Raw genomic sequence first — 27,268 nt, forward strand, 5'->3', positions numbered from 1 at the left:
TGTGAGGTAAGGGTTTAAGTTTATTTTTCTGCCAGTATTACTATGGCGTAATAATATGACTTCAAATCAAGTAGTTTAAGTCCTCTGACTTTGTTCTTAATATTAGCCATTCTCAGGCCTTTCAATTTTAGAATCAGTTTGTCAATTTTTATAAAAAAGGCCTTTTGGACTTACCTACCATAAAAGAAAAAAAAATTCTTCTGGGATTTTGATAAGGAATGTATTCAATCAATTAATTTGGGGAGATGTGGTACCACAAAAAATACTGAGTTTTCAAATCTATAGAAATAAAATGTTTCTCCATTTATTTATAACTTCTTTAAATTTCTCAGTAATTTATGCAGTTTTGGAGTATAAATTTTGTACATATTTTGTTAAATTCATTCTGAACTTATTATTTTGATGTTATTATGAATGAAATTATTTTACTAATTTCATTTTCAGTTTTACCTTTGCTGGAATATAACTAAAATTTATTTTTATACATTGATTTTTGTATCCTGTGATTTATCAAGCTCATTACTCATTATGGAAGGTTTTATTTTTGTTGTTATTTACTAATATCACTGGTTAGAGCATCTAGGACAATGTTGAACAGAAGTATCAAAAATGAACATCTTTGTCTCGTTCTTGATTTTAAGGAGAAACATCCAATCTTTCAGCATTAAGTTTCAGCATTAAGTTGGGTTTTGTAGATATCATTTATCATGCTTAGGAGGTTTTCTTCTATTCCTAGTTTGTTTAGAATTTTTATTATCAATGAATGTGGGTTAAACAACAGAAATTTAGTGTCTCTCAGTTCTAGAGGCTAGAAATCTGAAATCAAGGTGTAAACAGGGTTGGCTCCTTCTTAGGGATGTGAAGGCGAACTTCACATGCCTCTCTCCTAGCTTCTGGTAGCCTCAGGCATTCCTTGCCTTCTCTGTGTCATCACATTTTCTTCCTTCTATGCAGTTATTTCTCTGTGTCCAAATTTCCCCTTTGTATAAAGACACAGTCATACCGCAGGAGAATCTACCCTAATGACATCCTCTTAACTTGATCATCTTCAAACTCTCTAGTTCCAAATAAGGGTCGGGGAGGGGGGGTTAGAAGTTTATCATCTTTTTGGAAGACACAATTCAATGCCCAGCATGCTCCTTTGGTTCTTTCCTTTCCTCTGGAACACCAAGTACAGATATAATAGTATGCTTGATATTGCTCAACAGGTTCCTGAACCTTGTTCATTTTTTTTTTTCTCTCTTTTCTTCTGTTTTTCAGACAGGGTAATCTCTATTGATTTATCTTCATGCTCACATGTTTCCCCACCCCCTTCTTACACTCAAATCTGCTCTTGAACTCTCCAGTGAAAGTTTTAAGTTTCAGATACAGTAATTTTCAACTCTGGATTCTGAATTCTGGAGGTGTTTGAGCCCATCAAAATGGATAGGACCTTCATTTCCAATTCCTTTCTCTACCTCTAGAAAATAACAAGTTAAGAACCCATGAGTTTTTTTACCTTCAAGCACTCTTTGGATGTATTACCTCCCTTTCTCCAAACCAGTTGCTGCCCTAAGATTCTGTTCAAAATTGACCTCTTTTATAAAGTCATTTCCAGTTACTTCAACCCACTCCAATTTCTTTTCTCTTTGAACTCTTTGGTTCTTATTTTTGCCTTTATTTTTGGAGATTACACAGCTTCTGTAATATATTCTTCTCCTAACTATTCTTTTTATGCACTATTCTTTCTTATTTCCCCAGGGAGATCGTATTTATTGAAGGTAGAAGCAAAGCTATTATTACTTTGCATGTCTCAGAGATTTTACTGAAATCCTAGATATAACTAAGTGTACAATTTAGAGTTAGTAGGTTGAATTGAATATGATCAAGTGAATGGTTGCCTGATTGGTGATCAAGTCCTATACTTTTAGAAAAGTTGGAATCATAAAAATACATTTTACATTCTTCTTTCCATGGCTTAAGTCCCTTTATGCTTAAATCACCCTACTTTTTAAAGTCTTAATAAAATACCTCCTTCATGAAGTCTTTCTTGGTCTCCTCCTTCTTGAACTTGAAGTGCATCCTGTACTTTGCCTGTGGTGTTGGTGTTTAAAACTTTCTGTCCTACATCATAACTTTATGCATGTGCATTTTTTTCTGTCAGATACAAGTGTCAGTTTCAGGCAAGGACTTATCTCTGTAATCTCATTGGTGGAATGTTCTGGTATACAGTGAACTTGGCACTTGTATACTAAGTAGAATGAAGCTACTCTTGGCTTTATCTTTAAACATTACACTCAGTTTGTGGAATAGTAACTGAATGTAGAGAATGTGTCCTAGAAAGTCAAAGGAGGTCAGCATTGGAAAGGAACTTACAAATGATCTAGAAGAGCTCCTTTTCAGATGGGATCGCTGGGGTCTTGCTAGGTAAAATGACTTGATCCAGTGAATTAGCAGCAGAGTTCTCTGCAAGGCTGATGAGGTGGCCTCTCGTGTTTTTGCCCTTTCTTCCCTCAGGGATGCAGACTAAAATGGTAGCTTTGTGTTAGCTTCATCAGGATTTGAAGTTTCACTCAGTGTTTCTCTTCATGTCCGTGAGCTTATATTCAAACCTTTTCATCACCAAGAGTAATGTTGACCTTGCATTCACTCTAGAGTAACTAATGGGCTCACTTGAACAGCAGAGTTACCAGGTCTATCAACCAAGGATTTTCCTTTGATAAGATGTTAGGAGACCCTAATGTATTGACTGGCCCTTAACAAGGAAGTAAATTCAAAACCAACAAGAAATTGTAACCCTGATGTGATTTCCCTAGCCCAAACAGAGAGCAAACAAACCCCACTGTCTGTGAAGTGTACAGCTACTAAACTTTAATGACAACATCAGTTCTGCTTGATGAGGGCGATAGTAACTCCTTGGTTCATCTATTACAGAGATTGGAATTCAGGCTGATTTCACTGCACTTGGCAGGTGGCCGAGCATTAACGAGCTAATGTGGGCCATAGTCTAGCTGTACTTAATGAAGGCAGTGCCCAAGACATCAAATTCGAGCAAAAAGCTTATCTACATATCTGATTCAGACTTAATAGCACAACATGTTTGCCATGTTGCTGATTTTAAAGAGAATGTTGTTAACATCAAATTAAAGAAACAGTAAAGTCACAACTGTAGGTTCTTCAAATTGTTAGATAACTAACTGTCTAGATAAATCTATGCTTTCATTTTTGTGAGCTGAGGGCAGCTTGGGAAAGGGCACTAATAGAGAGTGACAGACACCCCCATATGTAGACACGTCCTTCTTGTCCTTTTAAAACAACCATGTTTACATCTTAAAATAAGCTACTGTAATATTTGTCCTAGGCCCCATCCCCCTTTACCCATTCTGCTCCTCTGCACCATCCTGGCTTCTCCTGTGGCATCTGAGAGTACTATAGCTAGAGATAACTGCTTTCACTGGTTGAGAATGTGTTAGATGCCAGGCTTTCTACTAGATGCCTCATATCATCTCATTTAATCACAAGTCTTTTAAGTTAGACCTTGTTACATGCACACAGGACTCAGAGAAATTAACTGACATACTCAGGGTTCCATAGCCAGAAAGGGGTAAAGACAGGTTTTAAACACCAGAATGCCTTTGCACTGACACCTGGGTTTTATATTTTCAGTTGTGATTTTTGACTTTGGGCACTCCAGTGACATAACTCCCAGCTATTGTTCTCTGTCTCCTTTGTCCTATTGCCAGGGGAAAGAAGCACACAGCCTGAGCCCTGTTACCGCCCCTTACAGCCCCCTTTTGGGGAAAGGGGCTCCACAAAAGGGAAAGCAATCTGGGAAAAGGGACTTCACATAATTTTTCTCCTTTAGTCCTATATGCCCAAAGATTTTTGGAAAGCCATCCATGGTGTATACTTCTATGGCCTGGTCTATAGACAGAAGCAGAAATGCAGGGAAAACCTAGAAATATTCTACTGCTGTATTATATGCACAATTCTAGGCATAGTGCCTCACACATAACAGGTGGGTAATGAGTATAAATTTGACATTTTTTATCTCACAAAAATTCACTTATTTGGTTATTTTATATAATAGTCTTTTATCTTTTCACCACACACAGTTATAATCTTAAGTGTAGGAAACACAGAATAAAATCTTATCCATGCTATGATTACAGGGAAAATTTATGAGTATATATGAGTGTAAAATGTGAGTGTAAAAATAAAATGTAAAAAGTGAGTATAATGGGATTTGTAAGATGGGATGACAGGATGATTTTCTTCTTTCATTTTGATTCTTATAAAACCTATCATAGTGTTGTTTTGTGCAATAAATATTTTTTAAAAGTGTAACAGTAAGTGCCAATTAAAAGTAAAACATGTAAGGTGTGTGGCTACACCACCAGGAAGTATAAACGTGGCATTTCTATTTCAGCTGGAATTCTGGCTTCTAGTGAGGTATTTATTCTTTCTGTCAGAAAGCACATTCAATCTCCAACCAATTGTGTTGGTTAAAATAATGAGTTATTTACAGTGAATATGTTGCATAGATAGGGTGGTGTTTTGGGATGTTATGTTCCATTAACAGGTTAGACTAAATTAACTTATTAATTTGCTTTAAAGAACAGGTTCTTTAGTTGGGAGTTTAACAATGGAGAGCAGTTATGAGAAGATAAAGCCTGACTATGGCTATAGCAGACGTAGTTGGGGGTAAGCAGCATTAGGACAGTCTTTTAAGGGGTAATCTGGATCCTGCAAACAAAACTTACCTGCCCATTAGACTGTCCAAACCAGCATCCTATGCATTCAAACCAGTTCAATGTCCTCCTTGGGAAATGGCTCCAACCTACCTGCCCCTATTGTAAGTAAAAGGTGGCTGTATCCCTTCTCTGAACATACAGTAGGAATTTAGCACTTAAAATGGGTCTTCTTGGAAGCCTCAATTCTTGTCCGGAAAACACAGTCTTCTTATGAGATGCAAAGCTATGTTCAGAGCAAAAATACTGTGCAGTTCACACCTTGTCTCCATGTATAATTATGAATCATTTATCCTGGACTGAGCCCTGCTGAGCATGATTTCATCCTAGGATCACCATAATCCCCCTGAGAACACAGGCCTCCTTGCTCTAGCACTTCCCCACCGAGTGCTTATAAGAGAAAACACACAGAAGCTACACGACCCAAACAAAACCTTTACCTGAGTATATCAAAGATGTTACCTACAGCAGTGACAAGCCACGGAGGACCCCAGGGACTGCACACCCTTCACATCATGCCACTGTTCATTATCTATGTGTCACTTTGGGTTTGGCTCTGAAGCCACATGTCTTGCTAAAAACGAGCAGTGGGATAATAAAAGAGTGAAAACATACAGCTGCTTTCTTGGGCACTAAAAGAAAACTGAACGCTAAACTCGTTAACATGCATTTCCTACCTAGGCAGATTTATCCTGCGACAAAGTTTGCTCTCTTCCATTGGCTATGCCTTTTTCTCCTCAAAGAACATCTCATTTTCCAAAGTGCCAACCATTTGTTCTGTAAAACTATACCGATTGACCAGACTCATTTCCTCATATCACATGCATTCTCACCAGTTCCTGTTCTTCTCCAGGCTAAATATCTGTAGTCTTCTGACTCTCTTCTCATGATTAAGTAGGGAAGCTGGAGAGAATAACGATTGTGAATATAGGCCCTTGAGCTGGAGTGTCTGAGTTCAAGTGCCATCTCCACCACCAAGTAGCTGTATGACATTGGGCATGTAATTCAATCCTCATGTTTGTCCATTTTCCCATCAACATTGTGGAAACATTTATAGCTCCTTCATGTGGTAGCCAGAGAGGGGTAAGTGAGATAACACTTAGGGACTCCTGGCACTTATCAGGTGTGCATATAGAAGTTGGTTTTCTTTCCCATACTGTACTGCCTCATCCTCATCTTTCTTCTCTGATCATGCACATTAGTCATCTTTCCTCCAAAAATGGGCTGCTAAGAGCACAGCACACCTGGAATGCATTGCCCCTGGGATGGTTTTCTCATGGAGCTTTTATTTCTATCATAAGAAATACATATATGAGAAAAAGAATGTGTATGTATATGTGTGTGTGTGTGTGTGTGTGTATACATATACAAAACTGGGTCACTATGCTGTATAGCAGAAACTGACGCAACACTGTAAATCAACTATATCCTAATCTTTTAAAAAATTAATGAAAAAAGTTCCAGTCTCAATTTTAAAAAAAGAAATACATCTTTATATTTAATCTACTTTTTATAAAAGAATTTTGGAAAGCCTCTCAGATGCAATTCATTTGTTTATACGTATTTTACAACTTTTGTCTTATGAGACAACACTGAAATGCTCTTCTTAAGATGGGAACAGTATAGGGTAAAAAATGCTTTGGCTTCATACGCAGCTGAATGAAGTCTGGTTTGCACCCCAAATACAGCTTCAACTTCATTTTTAAGCATGAATTCAGTCTTTTTACGCCCCTGGTGCTCTCTCTTTCAAGTCTAATATTTGCTGGTACAATGTATTAGTAGCTTTAAAATGTCTCTTTCAGGCAGGAAATGTGAGCTATTAGCAGGGCTATAATACACCAGCTAAAAGGAAAGGGTGAAAGGTGTGGGTGTGGGCAAAAGGTGTTTTATGCAACCCCACTGGGACATCATCACTTTAGAAAACAATTTTATAACCATATAGTTAAATTAACAGGTAGTTAGAGGCAATTATGTGATAAAGTAAAAATATTTATGTTCTTTAGAGCTCCTAAGCTGTCATTTGAAGTGTGACAAATTTTTCAGTAATTTCACCTGCAACTTTTGAAAGATTAGTTCTATGACTAAGGGCATAAAATTGAAACAGGTTGCCACTGTGAAATAAAATCAAACCTATCTCCACCTTGTAATTTTACTTGAATTTAGTGCTCATAAAATGTCTCACTGTCATAGTTTCCATGCTCAAAATTTTTATTTTCCAGACAACCACAACTTGGAATTTAAAATTCAAAAGTGCCATCTTCCCCAGAGGAGCCTAAAATATGGGCCCAGGCACATGCACCCACACATACAGACTTCTTGGACTTAGCCCTATAATTTGTTTTTTGCCATTTTCTTGATGATAAGCATAAGCTCACATTTTCCCCTTATTCTTGTAAAAGTACAGTGGAAGCCATAAGCCATAAAAAAGAAAGAACTCACCTATCATATCTTTACAGAATTATTTTGTGGATGTCTATTACCATTTTTGTCTCTGTTCATGTACATTTACATTTTTACACAACTGCAACTATAGTGTATACATTTTGTATTTTTCCACAGTAGTTGTATTACACCTTTTTCATGTTATGTAGACTTCACAACCTATATTAACAAGCTGCAAAACAGTCTTTTGAATGACTGCACCACAATTTACTATACTATTCTACTGTTGAGCACTTACATGGTTTCCAGTATTTTACTATTGTACACAGTGCTGTGATGGACATTTCTATGCTGCAGCTTTCTATTTCTCTCACTCTATTTCCTTGGGCTAAAATCCCACAAGTCTGGGTACCAGGTTAAAACATATGCACTGTTTGCTTTGATAGCTCTTGACACCTAAGGTCAAACTGCTTTGCAAAGTGTTTCTGTAAATTTAAATGACCTCTAGCAATACATAAGTCCATCTATACTTCAGTGTATTTCAATTTCATAGCAACATATTTATTCATATGTTTTCAATGATATTATACCTAATTCCAAAGCATCTACTATGTCTCTGAATCTTTGGCCTTGGTTAAAGTCTTTTGTTCCTGAAGTCTTTTGTTTTACAGAGTGTTAATACCAAAGCATTCAAATGCAAAGTGCATGCATGGACACAGGCACGCGCACACATGTGCGCACACACACGGCCCCAGACGTTAGACTTGGAGTGAGGTGAGAGGCGGGGAAATCAAGCATGTGCCCTTGTGTATACTGGAAGCACTAAGATGCAAAGGACAATGAAATGTTCTCTGTGGATTTCAGACTCCACACTTGCTCACTTCACTCTTACCCATTCTTTCCATCAACTTGCTGCTTCCATTCTCAACTTCAGATCCTGCAGGAAGTTGTATTCTCTTTTATTCATTACAGGACGCCAGCCTTTGTGCATTACTATTGGTGCACCCATCCTTTTGCTATATATAGTCTGTCTCTCAAAGTCATAGTGAAAATACATGTATATTCAGTCTATCCACCCCCCAACCCTGCAACTGCTCCCAATCAAATACACAAAGGATGAGCCCATGGAGCAGGCTGTGGACTGTAGGGCAGCACAAGGGTAAGTGTGCTCCTAGCTGGCCAGGTAATGGGTAAATCCTCTGAGCTCCCACCAATATGGCTCCTGAGTTGAAGTCATCTAATCATGAGATACTGGATCAAAGCCCACAGCTCACTGTGCACGGGTCACTCCAGAGCCCAAGGTAGAAATAAGTTTGAAATAACACAATCAAAAGCTGAAAACCTCTCTATATAACTTGAGGTGTAAGGAGTAAAGCTTATTGATACCTGGAATTGTTCTGGCTCTCATAGAAAAAAATCATAGCTTTAACCTTTCATATATGATAGTTCTAGCCTAATTTTTGTTATAATGTCATGAATAATGTATGTCTATTTTATAGCATATGTGCACTTTCAAAAATGATAATGCCATATTTTTTATGGCTTCTTCCACATAGAATTTTGCCCCCATTTTGGGAAATTTCTGCTTGGACAGCAGTAACAAGGGTCACTTCCTTGGGTTTATAAGATACCAGGGTCTTATCCACAAGAGAGGGACTGAAATACTAATACAGGCACCGCTCAACTCTGGAATAATTCTTGTTAAGTGAGCACTGAGGGTTACTTGAGCTTGAAAAAGAGACTGCTCTATACCTTTAATAGATATGATGCTCACCTGTCTACTGCAGCTTAGATGGGCCCTGCATGGATGGGTGGGCGGGTTCCACTAAGCAGCTGGTTCTCACATTAGGGAACACATTTTGTAGCCTATAAAAAGTGGGGTTTCTATCAAGATCTATATACAGAATTATAAGAATCTATATACAGAATGCTATTTGCAGGAGCAAATATCATGAAGTTATTTATCTTTTAATGGAAAGAAGTGAGAAAAAATAGAAGTGAGAAAGAACATCATATCTGGGTATGGTTCTTTTTGCCCCTCTTCTGTGATAATTCTGCTTTCTCCCCTGTGGTGTTAGAAGAATATTATTATTATTATTATTGTTATTATTATTATTTTACTTTACATCACAAATATTCAAAACTGGATCCAGAAGAAATAAGCCATTCTTTCTCTTGATCAAAACTTCAAAAGTTGGGAGGGAAGGAAACCGTAGCTCCAAAATTTATTTTTTTTTCAATCACTGTTGCTCATTCTCTCTTTTTTTTTTTTTTTTTTTTTTGTCTTTTGTCTTTTTTATTGTTGTTGTTTTTGCTATTTCTTGGGCCGCTCCCACGGCATATGGAGGTTCCCAGGCTAGGGGTTGAATCGGAGCTGTAGCCACCGGCCTACGCCAGAGCCACAGCAACACGGGATCCGAGCCGCGTCTGCAACCTACACCACAGCTCACGGCAACGCCGGATCGTTAACCCACTGAGCAAGGGCAGGGACCGAACCCGCAACCTCATGGTTCCTAGTCGGATTCGTTAACCACTGCGCCACGACGGGAACTCCTCATTCTCTTTTTATTTTAGCTTCTCATGACATAATAAAAGTAGAAGTCTTTTGAAAGGTTATGAAGTCACATAACAACATGCTCTATATTCTCTTACACAGGGCGACCCATAGGTGCAACACCTCCCTTCTGTCTCCTTAACAAGAACTTATATTGCCCAGGGAGCACTTTTAAGAAGAAAGAAGGAACATCAAGTGGGACATCTAGATTTCAATGACCTTTGTCATATTGCCAGTGTAACTTTAGGCTTCTATTGGCAACTTTAGGCAAGTTTAATAAAAAGAGTGAGACTCTCAAGGGTGAATGACACTTGCCTAGGTCTACAGTAAAGAAAGGCCCATTTCATATTTCTAGAATCCCTTCATTTTCTTAAAGTTAAGAATGGTGAGGGTTAGGGTTAGGGCTAGGTTAAGATCTGGGGTGAGGAGGGGTTATACAAATAACTACTATAAATGTTTATCATTTTCACCTTCATCTCAATAGCTCTAAATCTGGCTTTGATTAGTTATGCTATTTGGTAGCATACAAACAAATTTATTTCCCTGTGCATAAAATCCCCAGTGAAAATTCTGTTGATATTCTAGAATTTCAAAAAATCGTATTTAAAATATTTCATCCATTTCCTATAAGATGGGATTGAGTTTGCCCTCAATACTAGCGCCATGAAATGAAGCAGCACTGCAGTCATGGAGAATCGGACACCACCACAGACCTGTCACAGAGTGGCTCCACACCCTGATGGGAGGTTCATAGGAAATTGGCAGACTGTGCTGGGGAAAAAAGGGGACCCTCAAGAGTATCAAGACTTTGTTGCCAGAATTTGAGAAGCTTCTCGTCACGCACACAGCTGGCACAAGTCCTAGGACCCCTCTGGCAGGGACGCCTGGGTAGGGCCCCCATTCCTACTCCCAGAGCTGATTACAGGCCCTCCTGTCATAAGCTTTCTCTGCCAGTTGCTGTGGGAAAGAAGTACATGGTTGGCTCCATAAGGGCTGGGGCATAATACACACAGCAATATGCAGATTTTCAGCCCCAAGGGTTGAATGAGTTGATTCAGATCAAAGTGTAATGGTCTATACAGCAGGTCCTTATAATCCATGAAGTGACTTGGGAAACGTACTTTATGCTCCATGGATGGTGCTGCTAATAACACCCATGATAACAATGACATCATTAAAAATGATGATGACAGTAACAGACAGGAAATTCTCCAAGGAAAGCCCACTATAATTTTATGGGATCATACTTTCCTATATTTTTCTAAATGTTTACAATAGAACATTATTGTAATTCTAGACTTTGGAAAATATTATATGTGTACATGTATATGTGTGAATCTTCACATATAGGTAAACATGTAAGTGTGTGTGACACATAAACCCATCATCATACTGAAGGGGATTCTCTTATTCTGTCAACTATTATTTGAGAGCACAACATGCCATCCTGAGAGTGTTCCTACTGCTTTGAATAATGTCCAAATGGCAACTGGGATGAGTTCTATGAAAGCTACACGGGAAGGGCAATGGCTCTTCCCATATTTTTGAACATGAGCAAATTCCCTTGCCTATACTCTGTATACTTCCCCATTTCTGTGTTTGCTTCCAGAAGGGAGAGGGCCAAGAAAGAGCTGAACTGGTTCCAAAGGGAGGTGTTTCTGGCAGGTGTTAGGATTTTAAGATAATAAAAACATGTAGCAACCAGCAGTCCCCTCAGCTGAGCAGCAGCTGCCTCTTCATGCTGCCTACTAAAGCCTGCTTTGGAAATGTTCTTGGCTTCAGAAGCTAAGCGGACCCACTTCTGTGTTTCCAACCATTTGATCTTCTTACCACTTAGCCCATCACTGGGGATTCCCAACTACTAAATTAGGAAAGTTTGAAAAGCTCTTCATTTCAACATCAGTTCCCATCAACTGTGGTAGGCGGAGATCGTTGTTTTTACGGTAAGCATATCACTTTTCCCAAAGAGCTTGTGGCAAACAAAGGACACAGGGATAGATCTGAGGGGGGGAGGGGAGAATGTCAGCAGTTACATATTTTGGGGTGGGGGGGGCAAATTTTCACCTCAGAGATAGGAAATTCCAGAATCTTTGGTGTTTCTGGACTGAACTTAGCACAACTGTAGGTGAGAAAACCGGAGTCTCCTTTTCTCTTTTTATCTGGTTAATGCGGGTGGGAGACAGTGAGCAGAAACTGACTTCATTTTGATTGCTTTCGTGACAGTAGGAGATGGATGTTAATAATGTTTTAGACATACATTTTTATAAGGGTTTTAGAGGCCTTAGGCAAACGTGGCTGGTTTTCTAAGATTTCCTTTATGCCATTTGCACCTTTTTGAGCTTCGAACTAAAATTCTATGAGCCTGCTATTTTTGAGGGCAGATAACAACATGATTGAAACACATCTCTATTAAAGAAGAACAAAGATGGATGAACACATTTTCTTCATTTTATTGGGACTTACCAAATCTTGAAAGTAAGAAAAAAAAAGAGTTGGAAACCAATATAGCACAGAAATGCGAGCAGTGGCTAGAATATTTGATGTTTAAAACAAGAACAAAAGCGAAAATCCCAGTCAAGATATTTCACACAAAAGCAGTAGTAAAGTATGTAAACAAGGCATTCTGCAGTAAGGTCTTTCTCAAGCTATGGGCTATTTAAAACTAAGCAGCAAATACTAACTTAGCTCCACAACAATTGTCCAGCGATTAGTGGTAATGCTGGTGTTGCTAATATTTCTGGAAGGAGATCAGGGGCTTATGTGGCAGAGGGTTTATAAACTGGTGGATTTTGATATGAGCAGTGTATTTTCCTCATTTTCCCCCTGTATTTTAAGGTTTCTTGGTTCCCCAGTCACATACATACAATTCCCCAGAAATAATAATAATCCTTTGGAGTATTTTACGTATATGTATAATTTGATTTACATGTGAAAATAGTAGCATTTCACAAGTGCATGTAAAGTGAGAGTTATTTGTGTGTGTGTATTTTTATAAGCAATGATCCCACCATGGACTCTCCCCAGAGCAGGCTAAGCTGGGAACAGGCTATTTCTGTCAGCTAGAATGTCTGGCTCTTGATGTACAAATACTAGACAGAACTGGGTTGGAACATGGAGTGATGGGGCCAAGGTCACAGGCTGGATACCAATTATCTTTGCAGAAAGGATACAACTGTGTCCTAGGGACACAGATGCTGCCTGGTCGTCTGACTGAGCTGCGTATGGTAGATCTCAAGGGAAATCCAAGTGGGAATGGTCTAGCATCATCGGTCAGGTCCACTAAGACACACACCAAATGTAAGTGCCCCACTGCCATGGGCTTCTCCTTCATGGCCACGAGGTGCTGGTCATGAGTTCTACCTGTAAAGGATTGATTGGGGTTGCTAAGGAAGCTCCTCTAGGTTTCATGGCATTATTTTCTAGGTCATCCACATAGTACTTTTAAGCCAAGGTTTGACTGTAATCTGAAACCATATTATGCACTGAGAGAAAACCTATTCCAAAATACTTTAAGATGGAATATACTTACAGATATATACCTACATCTATCCACTTTGGGCTTATTAGCTAGGTTTCATTAAGTTAGGAAGGCAAGAAAATGCGGTAAAAAAATGCAACGTTGGAGTCATTTTTTTTTTTTTAGAGTTTTAAAATTTTATTTAACAATGTGCTTAACCGTAATCAAAAGCATTTAAAACAGCCTCCATGTGAGCTTTAGTCGAACTAAAGCAAATTAGGAAAATATATTAGAATCCCGACTCCACACTACTTTCTAGTTGAATGGGAAAGTTAAATAATTTACTGAGACTTTTTTCCAAAACATCACATGAAAAATGGTTGATACCTGTGTTTTTCCCATGTGGCAATACTTCAAACTCTTGTCTTTCCCTCACACAATTTTCCAGATCTTTCCACTTACATGGTTTTGGAGTTTCACATTTCCTTAAATGAAAGCTTCCCGTGCTTGTTAATAACAACTTTGAAAACTCCCCTACCCTTCCCACTAGGATCAGATCCAGATTCCTCCACTCCTAACTCTACCCAAATGCAGTGTGCATGTGTCATGTGTGGGGATGAGAGATTCATGCAGCACTTATCTCCATGCCCCTACACTTTTCCACCTGGAGTTCTATGCAGCTTTCTTCCTTCTGCTTCCACTTGGAGGGTCGTTCATGTGAACCAGCACTGCTGCCTCATTAAGGTCGGAAGAAAAAAATGAAGGGGAAGTGCCAGGAAAAGGTAGTGTCTCAACTAAGGACAGAAGACAACATCTGAACTCAGACATCCATTCCAGGGTTCTTTCATTTATTCTGTCCTCCAAATGGCAGAGATATATATTTTTCATCTCCTAGCTTGTTCATAAAATATAAGAGGGATACTATGAGCATATATTAAAAATTGATCCTGTTTATTTAAATCTTAGAAGCTAGATTTAAGAGTAATGTATTCGTGGACATCCAAAGTAAAAGAAGACTCCATAATTCAATCCAGGAACTGACAAATTGGAAATACATATTGATACTCTGGCTAACAGCTATTAATATCAAGAAAGTGTGATATCTTGCTACTTCCCTGTGGTAAGGCTAATGTGGCATGAGGCAACTTCTAATTTGATGACATATTATACCCTAAGGTATACCACCAACAATCTTAGTTATTGATCATGCAATCCAGAATAGTATTGGTAGATACAGCGCAAATCAATACATGTCCACCGTATTCACCTAGTGATGAATGACTTAGCAGCCTATTTTAATTTACCTTAATTTGCAATTCAATTGGTGACACATTTTCCCCCAAAGTGTTAATCAATTTTCAATCAAAGCAGATTGAAGTGTCGCCCTGCATCGTTCCAAATCCTAAAGTATTATTTATTTTAGAAATAAAGGCAACTCTTTGGTATACATCTACATTTTCCTGGCAAGCTCAGAACTGTAGATTTGTTGGTTTACTAACCCATTTGTATGAATAAAGGTCACCTCCTCTTCCTGTGCCATCTTGCATAATGAATAATAAATTCCTATTATGGAAGCTTTAGCTAAATCTACAGTTTTAATGACAACCTTCCCTCACCAGGTTTAGATTTTTCCACATAGTTAACATTAAAAAGTGTCTGTTCACTTATTATTGATTGACACAACCATTCAGGTCACTTAGTGGATTGCTGATCTAAGTTCTTAAAAAATACTTCAGTCTGTCGTTGCATTGAAGGCTGTGCAAAGGAAATACAAGCCCCTGACCCATAAGTTTTTCTTTCTGTCTGACTCTTCTTGCACCCCTAAAGCTGTTGTCTATGGAACCCAGATTTTCCAAAATTTGTCATGTACTAAAAGCCTTCCTGGTTCCTTTTTTTCATCAGTGTTTAATCACCAGGAGTTCCATTTTCTCAGGATTTCTTGGATGTCAAGTACTAGTCTGAATTATTATGTAGGCATAATGGGCTATGGTGACCTAAGATACTAATTCTTCAATATTTTAAAATAGAAGAATGGGCCATAGTATTATTTTAACTTACTTTTGAGTCCAAAATTCCAAGCACAATGCACAGCAAAAAGTACACAATTTTGAGCCCATAATAAGTATTCCATAGTTATTTGTTGAATAAACAAATAAGGATACTTATTTGCACTCTAGCAAGGATCTTCAAAGCTTTAGCCCAAAGGGGTTTATGATAATGGTGTCATCAAAACTCAGAGCATACTTCAAAAGGGAATTTAGGATTAGGGTACTCCAGAAGCTACGCTGAATTCTGCATGTTACTGGCTATCTGCTCTATCATAGGTAAAGTTAATAAAATCAATTTCACAAAAATAGATTTTTATAAAATACCTGGTTTTACATCCATCTAGTAGGCATTAAAATGTTCTAACTGCTTTAAACCTAAAACCTTGAGTCCACCTTTTTTAGTTAGGTTGATTCCAGTGATCCAAATTATCAAAATTATTTATTTATTTACTATATTAGAGATGAATAGGGAGTTTCTAATCAATAGCAGCTTTCTGAATATCCAAGACAAGTCCACCAACCGACTATGGTTTCTTTATCTGAGTAACTCACTTCTTCTTCTGGTCTCACGACTTCATTTTCTGATCTCTCATATACATCACTTTTATTTTTACTTGTTTAGCAGAGAGCTCCCTCCTCCCAATTTACACCATGAAAATACCCAGAATCTGTTTTAGTAGGTTAACTTTTATCATAAAATCTTAAGACTGAAATAACCCTCCAACAATCATAGAATTCCAGAGCTGAAAGAAACCTTAGAGATCATTTAGTCCAAACTCTTTAGTGGAAAAAACAGATTTGACTTAATAAGTTGCCCAGAGTGACACACCAAGTTTAGACTAAAATGTAGGCCCTCTAATTCCTAGTTCACAATTTTTTTTTCTGTAGCACAATAGTTCATCTGCAGTCACAAAGTCATTAATTCATCCCAAATCCCTTTTTACTGAATATCTATAATGTGTCAGATACTGCTAAAGCCTGGGAGAGGCAGGGGCACTGTCAGTACTAGATTGATGCTGTCCTTCTGAATTGCCTCTTCCTTCAGTGTGCTTATAGTCTAAAGTGTGACAGATGTTTGAACAGAGAACTCCCAACAATGTAAAAAGGCAGAGCACTGTGGAAACACTCAGCAGGGCACCTACCTCAACCTGAGGTCAGAGAAGACACTTGTGCTGAGGCCTCTCTTAAGCCCCAGGCTAATTTAACAGACACACGGAACCATTGCTGAGAAGAATATCTGACCTACTGGTCATGTTTCCCTCAAAGTCATACCAGTGCCTTTGTGACATTCTAGTACTCTATTCCGTGCAGTATTGACTATAAGCAGCAAAAGAGATGGACAAAAGAAAGAAAGAAAGAAAGAAAGAAAGAAAGAAAGAAAGAAAGAAAGAAAGAAAGAAAGAAAGAAAAAGAGAAAAGGAAGAAAGAAAGAAACCTAAACATCTCAGGAAAAAAAAAAAAAAAAAGACTAGCACTGCTTAAAACAAACACCCTGGGTTGGTAAGATGTGAAACCAAAGTAGGCCACATGTTCAATGTGTTGCTACTAGTGAACTGCACACAGGCCTGACCAATCACTGTAAGTGACCAGGCAAAACAAACAGCTTCACAAGGGCTAGAGTCCAAGAACGGCATGTAAAGAATAGAGAAGAAGATACATTTCTGTGGTTTCCTGAAAGGGAGTGAGTGCAGCTACAGCAGAAAGGAGATCTGAAGAGTGCTGACTTGTTGCCAAATTCAGGAAGCCATGCAAATTCTCCAAGGTTTATACATTCCAGATGCCACAGTAATACCTTTCATCCAATCAGTTCCTCAATAAAAATATTCTTGTTAGACTAGTGTGTTATTTCACACTGGAGAGGAGTACTTCTTGAATATTACAGTGGAAGGCAGAGGAAAACAGATTATAGGAATTTATGATTGGCTGATTATTATAACATATCCATCCATAAACTGAGGTGCACCTGCAGTTCAGTTCTCTGACTGGTCTTCCTGAGGATTTCACTGTCAATGTCTCCATTTTTCATGTTATAACAGCAACCTCACTCTCTGTATGCATAGATAGCAGTTTTTTAAGGGAATGTGAAAATGTTTTGAAGGGTCTTTTAAAAAATCGAATAAGCAGCTGCAAATGGGGAAATAACCATTCCGACTCTGTTTGGGAAACAGCTCTGATCACTCAGGGTATTCAGCAATGGCACAGGGAACTTATTTAGAACAGCTTTGAATATACCATGAAAACCAGCCCTAAGCTAATTCGTCTGATTGTACTCTTGGAAGCTCTTTTTGGATTGCTAACACTTTGCAGCTGTAAAAATAAAACAAAAACACCCTTGAAATAAGTTAGGTGCATATATGAAAAGCACAGCTGGGCTACTCCCACAGATCATCTGTAGATACAGGATTCTGTTTCTGAATGCTGTTTTGCAAAGGGGAAAGACCATGTCCATCTCTGAAGAAAAGCCAAAATTGCAACGAGAATTCATTCATGGTTCTTTTTTCCCCCTCTTTCCATTTTCTCTCCTGTGTCTCTGGCACCATTTTCCTGAGCTCCATACAAATTGCTGTTAGAAACATCAGTTTCAGCTAAGTCTACACAAAACCAAGTATAGATCAAGCCATTTTTTGAAGGCTCAGAATAACAGAGAATCTGGATGATTCTGGGCATGAAAATTCTTTGTTTACTATAGGGATTCTCTCATCTCAAATTCTTTGGATAACTATTTATGTTCATATGGTCTTCACAGGAGCACTTTCAGAAGTTATGGAAGTCAGACTTCATTGTTGATTTTTTAGGGTAGTGGAGTTAACCTATCTTTCTAGAAAACTTTCAGCCCATCTTCAGTCCACTAATAGCCTTTTATGAGCCATACACTTGAGTATTTCTTACCTTCAGTATATCGCGCATGAATGTTTTGTCATGTCCAAATTTCAGAAAGCTCCTCTGGGGAAAGGTCTACCTCTCTTCTCACACACAGCAACCTTGCCTATGGCTCATCATAAACGTGATCATGGCATTAAAACTCTTCATGGTTCCCCTTTATCTCTGTCATAAATCCTGTTTTACCCTTGATTTTTGACTTCCTGTGTAATCTTCTACACTCCACTCCTTCAAGTTTTCTTCTCTGCCAATAATGAATCACTTGTTTTTGTGACACTCCATGTTAGCTCAGACTTCTCTACTCTAAAAGCTTTTTCCTTTGTCTGGAATATGCTCTCCATTTGTGGCTGGGATACTGCATTTGTCCTTCCCATTCACTATGGCATTCCTTTGGAAGCCTTCCTTAAATTCCCCAGAGCAGATTCCCATGTCTTTTTTCTCTGCTCTTCCTAAGGACAGTGTGAATTATTTCATTAGAGGATTGATCACATCGTGTTTAGATGAGATGGAACACTCCCTGGGGTCAGAGCCTAGCCTTTTTTCTTGCATACAGAAGTAATACAGAGGCATACACCTAGTTCATCTGTCCTGGGGCATGTTGGCTGAATGTAGCTTGCCTGTATCACCAGCACCAGCAGCTCCCACACACTCATTTACTTTTTACTGAACGAACTGAGATATTCAATGGATGAACGAATAAATGAAGAGATGGATGGATGGATGACTGTTTTTTCAATGAAAGTTCATGGAGTAACTAACTTGTCTGTTGATGGCAAAGGATGCTTTTCCAATTTTGAAATGTTATCTCACATTCAGAGGTCACTCACCATAGAAACCTGGAAATAAAGTTTCCAGATGTTTTATTCCAATTCTGTAGAAAGTAGCTCTTTCTAAGACAGAGGCAAATCTCAATTATCTGTGGGAAGAGTCTTCAAATTATGGTTTATTCACAATAAACCATGTTTTAAAGTTCTTATTAAGAATTAGCACCTACTATAAATTAATTAAGTGTTCACAGTGTGTCTTCATTATAAGGCTTGAAGTGTTGTGAATTCCCAGAGCTCCAGACACATCCAAGATTCAAGCGTAAGTGCAAAAAATTTTAAAAAGCACATTACAGAGCTAAATATAAAGGCTTTCGGGATCACGCTCCTACTCATCTCTCACACGAGTAGAGTCCTTCAGACTCTCCAAAGTGCCCTCTTAGGCATTTTATAAAACTACGGAAGCTGATATCATCCTCCTTTACAGATAAGAAAACAGATGCAACAAGATCAATGCTTTGCCCAATGAAATGCAACTTGTTAATGACAGAGAAGGACCTAGATCCATTGTCCCCCGGTTCAGGTCTGGACCCACATCTTCTGTCCATTTTATTTCTGGGTATACTTCTCTGTAGTTGTACTTGTATTTTCAACAGTGCTAAGTACATGGAATCAACAGACATATTTCCTGTCTTTGCTCTTGTTTATATATTTAATGCTTTGGTATAAAACTGAGCCCAATGTTACATGGTGAATGGCCTTTTGTTTCAGAAGTGTTAAAAATTACATTATTATAATATTATTAATCTCTTGATTATGTGATCCCATTTCTTTTGAGAATAAATTTACAATGTTTTAATTGTCACCATGGTATGTGGTAGCTAGTGACATAGTTGTAAGCAGATGTTAGTAGAATTTTCACTGGCAGTACAGGTGATGACAAGCATATCACAATATAGGAAACACTGAAATAAAATTTTTACATTCTAAATTATCTGGCTAGATCATAAATGCAGCAAAACAGGCTATGTCTTGCAATATGCTTTCTAACACCTTGTCCAAGACAGGCATGGTTATCAATTTCCCTGATGCTTAAGTCACAGCTTGAACATTTTCAGTAAGAAGAGGTTTTTTCAGGATTCTTAGATTAATGCTCCTTTTCTTAGTTTTATCCCATAAGCTCTAAGTAGATTTTCTTGATACCAGGGAAATTATTTCTTTTCTTCCTCTGGGTTTACACTATCTGCATGGTTGTTAAAGCTGTGGATGTACTTTCTCTTTAAATAAGTTTTCTAAATTTATTTTCTTTTGCTAATATTTTCCCATACATCAGCAAATAATGATTTTAGTATGACAACTGGAAAATGCTGAAAAGGTTATTTATTTCTTATTAAGCTCAATAAAAAAGGACTTCTTTATTTGAACATTAAAGTTTGCCTGACCTAAGCCAACTCACTGATGTTTCAAACAATCAAATTCTCATATACTATGAGAAGAATCAGGTGCTACTGTGCTCATTCCACATACCAATCAACACACTGGTACAGATAATTAGGTTCATTCTACAAGCTATCTTTGCAAAGCTGTTGGATTTCTTTTCTAAAGTTGATATAACTCAAGTTTACGACTAGGTCTTGGTTTGAAATTTTAACTTAGAAAGAGATATAAAATACCTGTGGCTCTTCTAGCCCTTAACTTGCCTGATCTATTCCTAGGTCTTGTGGGAATTAGAGTAGAAGGTGAGACATAGGCCAAAAGTCTTTAACCCCATTGTGACAACTCCCAAGTTCTTCACATCATTTTTTCTGATAAATATTTAGAGATCAGTCACTGTGTAATTTGTGGTGACACAATATGAGCCTACACATTCTCTACCCCCATGTAAATTAAGAGCAAATGGAGAAACCATGGTACTCGGATAGTCATATTAAAAAGTTACAATTACATCTACAGGAGGTGCTGCCAAGAAAAGAAACATAATTTGATGAGAGTATATAATAGATTTATATAATCTAAACACGAAATTCATGATAACAAATTTCAGTTAAATTTATATAGAAAGTTGAGGAGGGTTAAGAAGACTAACATAAAAGGCTGAAGGCTCAGGGAAAGTGGGAAAATAATAGGCAATATACAAAGAAACATAGAAGAACAGAAGAGAAAGGGAGAAGAATAAAGGAAAGATGGGAGTAAGACATAGAAGAAAGCAGGGTTGATGGAACTTCTCACAGTCGACTTCAAAATCTAGATCTCCAGACCACATGGTTTTTGTGGTGGTGAGGAGGCAGAAGATGGTGATAGGAATAGGCAATGGTCATAAAAGAGAAGGGACTGGAACAGAGATAGACATGTAGCAAAATTAGAATCAAGACATCTTTGGATGGAAAGAGAAATGAGGACGTAGAAGTTTGAACTATTTACTGTATTCAGAATGTCTGAGTCTTGAGAAACCAGAAAATATACGGTTCTATAAAATTACTATAATTTTTGAGAAAATATCTCATCAGGCTTATCTTTTACTTTTCTGATCACATCTCCTCAGTCTATTGACGTGGACCCCAATTTTATATGTGCCCTTAAGGTCTGATCATCCATCTTGGATTCCTCCTAAATCATACCCTTGAAGAGCACATAATCTCTGATTTCATGACCACACCCATCCCACTGACATTCAAACCAGCTCCTCCTACCCTGACTACTTTCTTGTGCTATAGGCCCATAGTTCAAATTTGGATAAGCTGTTGCCAAGTCTAACTCCACATATCTAAAACCAAACAATACATTCTTCCCCCCTCTACAGGATCTTCAGCCCAGCATCCAGACTTCTGTTAACAGTGATGAATTGTCCCAGACACAAAGGGAGAAACCCTTGAGGCATGTTTTGGTCATGCTTGACTACTTCCTTTCTTGCATCTCCATAGCCAGCCTATCACCAAGTTCCATGACTTATTCTTTGAGATGACTCTCAAGTTTGCCCCATCTTCTCATTCCAACTGCCAATATCCTGGCCCTGTACCACATGGCTTCAAGCCTGAGTCATGGAAGAATCTTTGGCCTATTCTCCCAGACTCCTGGGCTTTCTTCTCAGTGATTTATTCTAAAAACATCTCTTGAGGAGAATCCCCTTGTGGGGCAGTAGGTTAAGGATGCAGTGTTGCCGCTGCAGCAGCTTAGGTTGCTGCTGTGGTGCAGGTTGGATCCCTGGCCAGGGAACTTCCACATGCTGAGGGCATGGCCAAAAAATATGTTTAATATCCCATTAATTAAATTTTAAACATGATTTTCTCCGTTTTAAGAACTTATAAGGCTCCCAATACCTTAAAGCATCTAATCTAAATGACTGCCCTACTAGTTAAACAATCTCTCCACTGCCTCCCTCTCATGTTAGATTAATTTCCACCTTCTACCTTATACTTTGACTTGCCATGTTTTGTGACTCGGGAACACCCTTCCCTAACTTCTTAATCCATATTAATTGCATTTTTTCTTTAGAAGCACTTTCTTTTTTTTATAATCTCTTTAAACCTATCCCTATTGGCCATGATAACATTTTTCAAGCCCTGCTCTCTATTATTTGTGTTATTAAAATAAGAATGTTTGTTTTTCTCCCTTTCCAAATATAAAATTAATTCATATTTGTGATTTTCTAAATTATGTACCACACCAAGCGACTATGGTAACCAGCATTCTCTGTCACAGGCTCCACTCTTATTATAAGACGCTTCTTACATAAATTGATGCTTTCTGACTTTTGTACCTAACTGCTTAGAGATGCATAATCCGATGTTTTCTTAGCTAAATTATTTCATGCATTATTATTTAAATGTATCTGAAAACTCTTTAACTTAGACAAATTATAATGGCTTGATTTACTTTTACTTTTTATAAGTAATGACGATAATTGATAATGAAATCCAAATGATTCTAAAATTCCCTGTTTAACTCTGGAGGATACAAAATGGATATAAAAATTATTACAAGTAAAAATTTTATAAAATAAAGCAATATGAATTTTTAAAAGGCATTTCAGTTCTTGTAAATGGAGAGATTATTTCCTAAGTATTCAAAGATAGCTCATCTGAGTTGGGTAAGTTTCTTGATTTTTCTGTCTTGCCAGGTTCCTCCATGACTTCCACTTTGTAGAATGATATGGTCATTGGAAATTTTAGAGTTTACTGTTAGTGACCTAAATATCTTCTGATTGGCCTAGTTATAATCAGTGTGGAATAGCTGACTGTGTTTTGGGTTTTACTATATTTTGTTTTCTTGATATTCATAATCAGTATTTATCTTAGAAAATACATCTTATGACCAATAATGAGATGCTCCTTCTATGTGAAAATATGGGACATCATTACTGATTTGTGTAATTATATGTTGGTAAACCTTGCAAACTGTCCCTCAGTGATAGGAAGTCATTTGCTCTGAGTTGGAAGCCAATTGTACAACCTGACATCTACAACCAAGCTTGCACTCACTATGAGACACAGAAGAGGCTCCTCACAAATTAAACTTGCACAAGCCTTCACTGTGTCCCCATCAGAACTGATATCCCAAAGTTCCAGTTGTACCTCAGTGGTAACAAACCCGACTAGTACACATGAGGATGTGGGTTTGATCCCTGGCCTCGCTCAGTGGGTTAAAGGATCTGGTGTTGCTGTGGCTGTGGTGTACGCTCCAGCTGCATTTCGATTACTAAACCCCTAGCTTGGGAACTTCCATATGCCACAGGTAGGACCCTAAAAACCAAAAAAAAAAAAAAAAAAAAAAGAGGACGTGATAACCCTTTCCTCTTGGCTATCACAAAACTCTGAACATTCTGTAAGTAGCACCTCGAAGTCAGGGATAATATATTCTTTACTTCTATATTCTGCAAATCAACATTCCTAGGAGGTTCTAGATAAATGAATGTTCCACTGAACTGAATACAAATGAAAAGCTTTATCCACCTCAGACATCAGCATTTGAAATAACCATGCCATTTTCAGCAACGGATGGATCTTCCCAAAGCATAGTTGAAAATTTTTTCATAGTTCCCAACCACAGAAAATTAAAATACTCTAGTAAGACATACAAGGTTCCTCATGGTCTGAACCTAATCCACCTTTCCTGCCTCACTGCCCACTTCTCCTCATGAAGGTAACACAGGCTAACAAACTACATGATATGCCCTGTATTTACCCCCATTTTTACAACAGTGTTTTTTTCCCTTACCTGAATATTCTTTCCATTTTCACATATCTAAATCCAACTTACCTTCTAAATGTCCCCTTCATGAGGTTTATCCTCACACCCTCTCCTTTCTACCCACATCCCTTAACCCCTACTAACTAAAAATCCATTACTCTCTTTTGAGAATGCCCATTCCACCCACTGGTGTCTTCTTTTTTTTTTTAATTTATGCTACATTCTCCCTAGTATTATAGTGTTGGTTATAGTTATCTTAATTCCCTTTAGGGTAGCAGCCTAACTGATTTCTTATTTACTTCCCTAGGTACCTAGCCTTTATGCATAGTAGGCACTTTAAAAGCATTTGTTGAATTTTAATAGAATGGTTTCCCAGAATCATCTAGATCCCCTGCCCATTTTGGGGACAAGGATTAGGGGGCTGTATAGTACAGAAGTGAACAGCATGAACTGTGAAGCAAAGTGACTCAGTCCATATCCCAACTCTGCCTCTTCCTAGCCAGTGACCTTGAGCAAATTCCTTGACCTTTTTCTCCTCCATGTTCTTTTCTGCAGAATGGGGTAACACTCGTAACTACTGCATGGGTCTTAGAATTTAATAAGCAACATGTGTAAACAACCTAAAAATAGTACTTGGTACTGGGTAAGTATCACATACGCATTTGCTCACCCCCTCAGAGAAGTTTTCTCACGTTCTATTACTAATTTTTTGAAAGGGTGTTCCTTTCCATCTAGCTGGTTCCCTATCACACTTTTTCCTCTCATCCCTTCCACTTGCCTGATCCTGAATTATATAGTACTGAATTATTTTTCCTCCTTAGATGCTCTATTCCTTAACAAGTTGATTTCTAATTTTCCTGAGTTTAATATTACAAATAGCTACATTTACATTTATTATGCATAAGCTAATGTCCACATATAGACAAATGGGTAGATCTGTAATGTGCAAATGGCAAATAGATTGTTATTAATATGGCCAGGGGAGATACGAGAGAAAAGTATTGCAGTAAAAACATGATATAGGAATTCCCGCTGTGGCACAAAGGGATGGATGGCATCTTGGGAGTGCTGGCATGCAGGTTCCCCAGCCTGGCACAGTGGGTTAGGGATCCGATGTTGCCTCAGCTGTGGCTTTGGTCATGACTGCAGCTCAGATCTGATCCCTGGCCCAGAAATTCCATATGCTGCAGGGCGGCTGACAATGGAAAAAAATTAGTAATATAAAAGGGGAGTTCCCATCCTGACACAGTGGAAACAAATCTGACAATGAACCATGAGGTTGTAGGTTCGATCCCCGACCTTGCTCAGTGGGTTAAGGATCCAGCATTGCCGTGAGCTGTGGTGTAGGTCGCAGATGTGGCTCAGATCTGGCGTTGCTGAGGGTGTGGTGTAGGCTGGAGGCTGCAGCTCCGATAAGACCCCTAGCCTGGGAACCTCCATATGCTGTGAGTATGGCCCTAAAAATACAAAAAGACAAATAATAATAATAATAATAATAATATAAAAGGAATTTGTGTGTGTGTGTAAGGGGGAGCATGATAAGGCAAAAGTTATGAAAAAACTGGGTGAAAAATGAACCTTTCCATGTGGGAAACTTTAAGAATCAGAAATTATACAGAAGTATTACATGGTCCCTTCAACGATGGATATTGTCAGCCAAGACAACTTGTTTATGACAGTCAATACATTAACATATATTAATATAATTACATTAATGTTAGTAACTGTTCTATTTCTTTTTGATGAAAATTATGTTATTAGGCTTCTTAGCTAATTAGCTTTAAGAAATCAATAGTTGTTGGCTTAGGTGCATTTTTGCTAGTGATGTCCTATATGTGGGTACATACCCAGCACATTTCCACATTCTTCTCTCTTGCCTGGCTCCCTTTCCACAGAATAAGTTCCCCGACAATCTGTGCCACAAATGACTACATAACTGGGTTGATTCCACATGTGATGATTTAACATCAAATAAATACCTGCATATCTTTGCACCTCAGTTAAAATTTTCTCAGAAACATTTTCTAGTAAAATTTTAAAAGCATTTAGATTACTCCCCAATGTGACACAACTCTGCCATTTTGAATTTTGAGGCTTTTATTCATTTAGCAGAATTATAGAACATTCACTCTGAGTATCATAGTTCTATGTGACATCCTGGTTTCGGATTCTATGTTAAACTCAGTACACAAGTTCCATCCATCCCCCATCCATTTAAGAAGCCAAAAAATTTCTCTCTGTACATTCTTTTTCCAATTGACCTCTGTCCTCCCAAGAATGCAATATAATGCCTGGGTGTGGGCAAAGTCCAGGGGTGCAGCTTTGACAGCGGTAATAGCCCTCGCCCCCTCAGGCAGACATCCACCCCTTACAGCCCATCTCAGTTCAGTGAACTGTCAGTTCTTTGCGTCTTCACTTCTTCTACCCCCTCACACCCTACAGAAACCAAACCTACAGATTTTATTTTGTGCCTTAAAGAAAATGACCAATGGAAAACTTTCTGATGACTACCATACTCTCTATATTTCCAAAGATAAAATAGCCATACACAGTCATTTGATAATATCCATGCTATGTTTTACAAATTAATCCTATATTCAATTTACTATCATCTATGATTTCAGGGTTTTGAAAAATATTTTAAAGATCATTTTAACAATTTCTAAAAGAGGGTGCAGACTCTCTGTTGCCTTGCAATCCTTTTTTGTTGGGTTTACTGGTGTACAGCTATATTTCCTAAAGTAGATTTAAATTTTTCTTTTTACGAATTTTCAACCAAATGATCATTATAATTTCTTATCATCTACAGCTTTATTAGGTAGGTAGGAAGAGAAAATACAACATTATCTCAGGAATATAAATTTTAGATACCAACGGCTTCCAAATTTTATTACAGTCATTCTGTGGCTTGCCAGTGGTAGCATATAAAAACATCAGTGACATCTGAGGACAATTTTTTTCTATTTTACTTGTGAATGTGACATATAAGATGGGCTAACTCTTCCTCGGGCTTATCAGTCTCATTCTCATCATCATCATCATCAGTATCATTAACCAATTGTTATTAAATGATCAGATTGGAATGTCATTGTGCAGAATGATGTACACTTCATTTTATACCCATGCCAACTAAAATAAGCAATGAAAACACTGAAATGTATATATAGTCAATTTTATGCTATCCAGTTGCACTGAAATTTGAAATGTTCAGCTTAATAGAAGATTAGAGCAAAAGCAAAATATCGAGTCAATCTGTCAGGCATATT

At 37.9% G+C, this 27,268-nt stretch overlaps 1 protein-coding gene and 1 long non-coding RNA gene across 16 annotated transcripts in view; one reads left to right on the plus strand and one right to left on the minus strand.

Annotated features, from left to right (window-relative positions):
• Window positions 1–27,268, minus strand: part of SEMA6D (semaphorin 6D) — a 597,185-nt gene that overhangs the window by 216,351 nt on the left and 353,566 nt on the right. The window lies entirely within an intron of this gene.
• Window positions 11,441–27,268, plus strand: part of LOC146406376 (uncharacterized) — a 31,435-nt gene continuing 15,607 nt past the window's right edge. The window contains exon 1 of the long non-coding RNA XR_014812010.1: window positions 11,441–11,609. This is a non-coding gene — a long non-coding RNA (uncharacterized LOC146406376). The remainder of the gene's footprint in view (window positions 11,610–27,268) is intronic.

Source organism: Sus scrofa, chromosome 1 (genome assembly GCF_054392235.1).
Source record: "Sus scrofa isolate SSC_HxYL_T2T_F1_AM1 chromosome 1, Sscrofa_HxYL_maternal_Yorkshire_Landrace_v2.0, whole genome shotgun sequence".
NCBI lineage: Eukaryota > Metazoa > Chordata > Mammalia > Artiodactyla > Suidae > Sus > Sus scrofa.